This window comes from Protobothrops mucrosquamatus, unplaced genomic scaffold (genome assembly GCF_001527695.2).
Source record: "Protobothrops mucrosquamatus isolate PMUCROS unplaced genomic scaffold, P.Mucros_1.0 scaffold1075, whole genome shotgun sequence".
NCBI classification, from domain to species: domain Eukaryota; kingdom Metazoa; phylum Chordata; class Lepidosauria; order Squamata; family Viperidae; genus Protobothrops; species Protobothrops mucrosquamatus.
In genome coordinates this window covers 23,236-29,581 of record NW_015387303.1, presented here as the reverse complement: position 1 = coordinate 29,581, position 6,346 = coordinate 23,236, and the positions used below count along the sequence as shown (strand labels likewise).

The following is a 6,346-nucleotide window of genomic DNA, read 5'->3' as shown; positions in this document are numbered from 1 at the left end:
GGATGTTAAAGAAATGAATTTGATGTTGAATCTTATAACAGCCGCAAGATTATTGGTAGCTCAATTTTGGAAGAAGGACTCTTTGCCTACTATAGAAGAATGGACGCTTAAAGTGTCAAATTTAGCGGACATGGCTAAAATTTCCGCTTATTTAAAAGATCAATCACAAGAAAGATATATCTCGGTCTGGAGAAGATGGATAGATTATATTCAGAATAAATATGGGACTAAAAAGTTTCATTTGGGTTATGAGTAAACTCTAGAGTATTGTTATTATTAATAGTTTATTTTAATGGAATTTTTGTTAGTTTTAATTATATATTATTATTATTTTTAATATTAGTATTGTATTGTTTAATACTTAGGTAATCAATATGTTTAATTTTAATTTGTTTAAATTTGTGTTAAAGGGGAGTTAAAGCGCATTATGGATTTGGCTACTTTAATAGTTGGTTAATGTTAGATAGATTTTGATTATTATATTTGTAACCCTGTGTTCAGCTCTGGGAAGTGGGGGAGGGGGAGGGTGGGGTTTTGGGGTGGGTATGGGGGTTTATATTGTAATCTTCATAAAACTTTTAATAAAAAAAACGCATGAATACTAGACTACTAGATTAGATACTAGAGAAGCAACCTGGAATTAAGGAGAAACTTCCTGACAGTGAGAACAGCTTGCCTCCAGAAATCGTGGGTGCTCCATCACTGGAGATTTTTAAGAAGAGGTTAGACAGTCACCTGTCTGAGATGGTATAGATTCTCCTGCTTGAGCAGGGGGCTGGACTAGAAGACCACCAAGGTCCCTTCCAGCTCTATTCTATTCCAATTCTAGACCTGTCTCTCCCCTGCAGAGTCTGAGGTCAACCCTAGTGAGGAGAGGAAGAGTTATTGTAATTTGTTTTCTATCATCCTGACTTGCTTTCCTTCATTCAGGCATTAGCGCGGCTTGTCACAAATCTTATATGGCATGAAGAAACTGAACAGAGTGATTATTCTCTCCCTCAAAACTCTAGAACTAGAGATTGATGGATGAAGCTGTTTTGAAGGAAATTCAGGACTTGCAAAGCGTTGATACCAAACGGTATCAGTGGCACATATCAAACTATGAACATGGCAATTGTCACTAGCTTGGATGGATGACTTAAAAGGAAATTGGATAAATTCATGGAGGTCACAGTCTGCTTTGAAGGTTCAAAACATTACTTCCAGGATGAAGGCAACATGCCTCCAGTTATAAGTTGCAAGAAATCAGTAGTGAGAGAATCATTTCTCTATTTCTTCTTGTGGCAGCCCAGAGGGATCTGGTTGGCTACTATGAAAAACAAAACCATACACTAAAATGGGTCCTAACCTGATTCACCGTTCATGAGCTATTCAATGTGTTCAAATCTCATATACACAAAATGTACGTGGGTGTACCTGTACGCTCACGTCTTTTCTGTTCCTGTGCATGCAACCTATAAAACTTAATTTGATACTTTATATTGAGTCATTTTAGAGTCAAGCAGCACCAAAATCAAATCAATTAAATGAAACTAAATTAAGTTAAGATGTTTTTCCCACTGCAATCATTGAGATGTGTCCCTGCCTTTTTTCAGATTGACAATGGCAGAAAGCAGTTGATCATATGTACCAGCAATTGACATGATAAAACCCACTCTGGATATTATGCTGTAAATAACAATGGAAAAAGTCCTGACTCTCTGCACCCTCCAGGGCTTCCAAAAAAAGAAGCTTTCAAGCCAGTTTGAAATCAGCTGAACCCTGTAGTTAGAAGCCATGAATCTAGAAGGTTAATAAATGCCTAAGTGCTGTGCTTTGCTTATCATAAGATTGTAAAAAACCTACCAATACGTTTAAAAGATAAGACTTGCTGAGCCTCTGAAATCAGTCCCATTACAATAAATTGATAGCAGCTCTTAAGGATTCCACCCAGGGTCTTCTCAGCCTGGCTAGGAAAGGGATTGAGAAGGGATTGATCTTAATGATTGATCTCTGTAGGCCATACAGATTCTCTGTTTCCAAGCTATACCTTTTCCCTATCATTCCTTAAATAAATGGATAATATGGGGCTTAATCCTACTTGATCTTCAGTAAGGTTTTGAGATGGTTCTGTGGAGAGACAGCAATTAACCTAGAATCACCATATGGCTAAGCAGGAATTTAAAACCAAGTCTCAGTTAAGCTTTTATTCATTACGCCTTGCTGTCTCTCCACTTGTCTGTCTATTTGACAGAACCTCAGCAGAAGAAGCTTTGAACTCAGGTAAGAAAGCCCGGAGCCCAAGGAGAGGGTGTACATTGCACAATATGTGCTTAATCTGCTTGTTGAATTATTCCATATTCTAAATTTGCACATTGCACAGAATCATCAAGTCGTCAAATGATTTGCACATCATCTCAACCTCAGAAAGAAAAAAAAAAGGAACAACAGTCAATCAATCAATCAATCAATCAATCAATCAATCAAAAAAAGAGCAGGAAGGGACCTTGGAGGTCTTCTAATCCAACCCTCTGCTCCAGCAGGAGACCCTATACCATTCCAGACAAGTGGCTGTCCAGTCTTTTCTTAAAAACCTCCAAGGATGGAGCACCCACAACTTCTGAAGGCAAGCCGTTCCACTGGTTGATTGTTCTGGCTGTTAGGAAGTTTCTCCTTCATTCCAGGTTGCTTCTCTCCTTGATCACTTTCCATCCATTGTTTCTTGTTCTGCCTTCTGATGCTTTGGAAAATAGGTTGACCCCCCTTTTCTTTGTGGCAACCCCTCAAATACTGGAATACTAGTATCATGTCACCCCTAGTCTTTTTTTCTCTAGACTAGCCATACCCAGCATGCCCAACAATGCACAACTTCACCAAAGTTCAAGCTATCCAAGCTGAACATGATCTGCAAAGGTTCAGGGAAATGCATCACGTGAACCAAGTCTTCCGAGTAATGTTTAGAAATGAATTAACTTTTCTCGTTTAAGAAATCAATATATAATTGCTTCTCTTACCTCTTTTTGCTGCCCTGCTAAACAGTAAAGAATGTTGTGAGGAATGTAGAGAAAAAAAGCCGTCCCACTCTTTGCCTGCTGATATTTGCAAAGTTGTAAATTGAATTCCTGGATTGCTTTGGTCTGCCAGTTCTTGCATCAGAGGCCAACCAACTAAAGGCCTCTTTGGCATTTATGAATCAATGTCTTAGCTCAAACCACCTGCCAGCTGATCTATATGCAATAGCACAATTAGGAGTGTGGCTTATTATATAACCTCTCTGAAAAGAGAGAGGAGTGGCTATTTTAAAAGGTTTAAGAAAAGCAACGGTGTCAAGCATCCAACACACAGCATTTTTTTTAAAAAAAAAAAACACAGTTGGGCAAAGAATATCCAGAAGATAATATGACTCTTTGGCAGTACTATCTTCAAAGATCTTTGTAAACATTAACTCAAGACACCGGTTGATCTGTGGGGTCAAGAAAAGAGAGAGCTTTCTGTTTAACATCCTAAATTTAATATCTTAAGTATGGTAAGATCAGCCACTCTCCGCCTAGTCATGCTTGTGAAAAATCCTCAGGATTGAAATCCAAAACACCTAAAGACACCAAAATATGAAAAGCTGGCCTAAGTTCCAATTGCCCTCAGTCACTTATCTCCATATGAATATTTTTAAAAATAGTAAGCAGCTCTTCTTAATGCTGCCCATCAGCAAGTTGAAACAGTTTGTTATGAGGGATAGGGTGTTCTTGAAGCTGGCAGGGACAGGATGGTACTTCAACTTGCTGGAGAGTCTGCAGTATCCATTTTTAAGTGGTGTGGAGTCTTGATTGCCTGCTCTGACAATATATTTTCAAGGCACCTCTGGAGCTGCCACTAAAACGAGTTGATTCCTTCATTCAGCTCTTTGGGATCTGAAAAGTGTCTTAGCTGGGCAGTTGGTAGGGCCCAGCAATCAAAGCTAAAAATATATACATTGACCATCTTAACTGGCAGCAAAGAGATATAAAATAGCCCAGGTTTTCACTGCCATTTTGTGTTTACTTGAGATCTTGCAATTCAGAGTTGGTGGCCATAAAATTTGAGGAGACGAGATGGAACAGGACTCTTGAAATAAGCAGATTTAGCTTGGGTAGTATTCTGTAATGACAGTTATGACCCATGTGATTACAGTGTTTTCTTCCTAAGAGTTGTATAGGTGAGTTGATGCCAAAAGGAAGAGAAAAAGAGAAGACCAAATCCTAAAAGTTATTGAAACTGTTTAAAATAGACCTTCCTTACTTTGGCAAACCCTATGCTAGACATGAAACGATGTTTTATGGAACCCCACATTTCTGCAAGAACTTGGTGGACAAGATACTACAAGATAATCCTTGACTTACAACAGTTCACTTAGTGAACTGTTCGAAATTACAACAGCACTGATCAAAATGACTTATGACCATTTTTCACACTTAGGACCATTGGTCACATGATCGAAATTCAGATGCTTGGCAACTGGTTCATACTTATGACGGTTGCTGTGTCCCAGGGTCACGTGATCATTTTTTGCAAACGTCTGAGAAGCAAACTCAACGGGGAAGCCAGATTCACTTAACAACCGAGTTACTAATTTAACAACTGCAGTGATTCACTTAACAACTGTGGCAAGAAAAGTCGTAAAATGGGCCAATACTGAATTAACCACTGTCTCCCTTAGCAACAGAAATGTTGGGCTCAGTTCTGGTCCTAAGTCAAGGACCACCTGTAATGTTTTTTTCTATGTGCATAGATACTTTATATGAATGGGGCACCTCTACTTTGAAACCCACCAAAGAAAGGCAGAACAAAAAAAAAATCTAACAGATAGTCCATAATGAAGAATGTGCCTGAACACTCTCTGCTCATCAGTTAAAATTAAGCCCGCAAAAGAATATGGCAGTGAAAAGGCAAAGAACTTGTTTAATCATTATGCGCAATGTCTCCTCTAATATTTATTTTGCAAAGCAATGCCATGGTAAATCCCATCTGTTTTTAAAACAACCCTCTCGACTAAAATGTCATCCAATAAACTTTACTCTTCATTTTCTGAAAGTGTCAGAAAGAATACGAGCTCGAAGCAACTTACGTGCAACGGGGGAGGCCGTTGTGGTTCTGGGACCATGTACGAAATGGATTGTCTGCAACGTGTTCCTGACTCAGCCCATCTCCGCTGACCGCCAGCATGGAGTTCTGTAAATACATCTTGCTGGATTATCTAGAAGCACCTGTGCTGGATGAAGACTGACTGACAAGGGGAATCTCATTTGCCTATGAGCAATAGAATTTCATCTCTGCTTCCAAGCCAAATCTGTTTTCATTGTTCTGTGTGCAGTCTCAGAATCAGGCATTTCTGCCAAGTTACGCTACGGATGCAATTCAAAAAGCTCAGAGAACTTCAATCTCCTCACCGGAGAGAAGACATGTCCACAATGAATCCACAGTTTAGCAAACAACCTTTACATTTCTGGGAATGGAAAGCGTACTGCAGGATGACAGACAGAGAGAAATCTGTAGAGTCTCTGTGTTTGGTTGTTTGCTTGGAGACGTTTCATTACCAGAATAGATAATAATGTACTGATGATGTTACCTAGCTGGGTAATGAAATGTCTCCAAGCAAACAAGCCAGTTCACAGAGAACCAAGAGCTGCACAATTCAACCCTAAGCAACAAATATTCTCTTCTGTTAGAGATTAACCTGTTCTTTTTTATATTGTTCTACTTTTGGTTAATCTGTTTACTCAGTGGTCAAAAGTTTTCCACTGGGTTTTAACAGAACTTAAACTTGGACCTTATGTCTGCCATTTGAAACAAAAGGATGTGGAACCTTTTTTTCTTGTCAGAAGTGATCTGGCTGGGTTTTTTTTTTCCCCTCCTTGATATACTCATAACGTATGATATACTCATATATTATCCAGTCTCAGAGTTCTTTGATAAGATCACAATTTCCTGCAAGATGTTTCATTTCCCACGTCCGTAATAAAACATGCAGAAGAGAGAAAGGGACAAAAAAAGAAAAGAAAAGAAAAACTCAAATGATGTTAATGAATGGCAAACAGAAGGAAACGGGACTGCCAGAAATAAAATACAATGAGGCATTTTCTACTACAGCTATTATTCCTCCTACACATAGACCAACTCTGCTGTCTATAACTGGAAACATGGGGATGTGAATTGTTTTCAAAAGCTTTCTTCCACCATCCTTACCTGTCTCACTTTGACCTGCAGGAAGAATCTCATAAGAAAACCCATCTATTTGAGCTTGTGAGCATTAGGCCTCACTGGGCTAGTTTTTAAAGTTTTGCTGCTTACAGAAAAGACGTAATCTTTTAATCCCATCTAGCTGACAATTGAA

General features: G+C 38.8%; 1 protein-coding gene across 1 annotated transcript in view; it reads right to left on the bottom strand.

The window, feature by feature from the left end:
- Window positions 1–3,208, bottom strand: part of KCNJ1 (potassium voltage-gated channel subfamily J member 1) — a 21,274-nt gene extending 18,066 nt beyond the window's left edge. The window contains exon 1 of the mRNA XM_015820137.1: window positions 2,994–3,208. The gene's annotated coding sequence lies outside the window, so the exon portion shown is untranslated. The remainder of the gene's footprint in view (window positions 1–2,993) is intronic.
- Window positions 3,209–6,346: the final 3,138 nt, after the last annotated feature.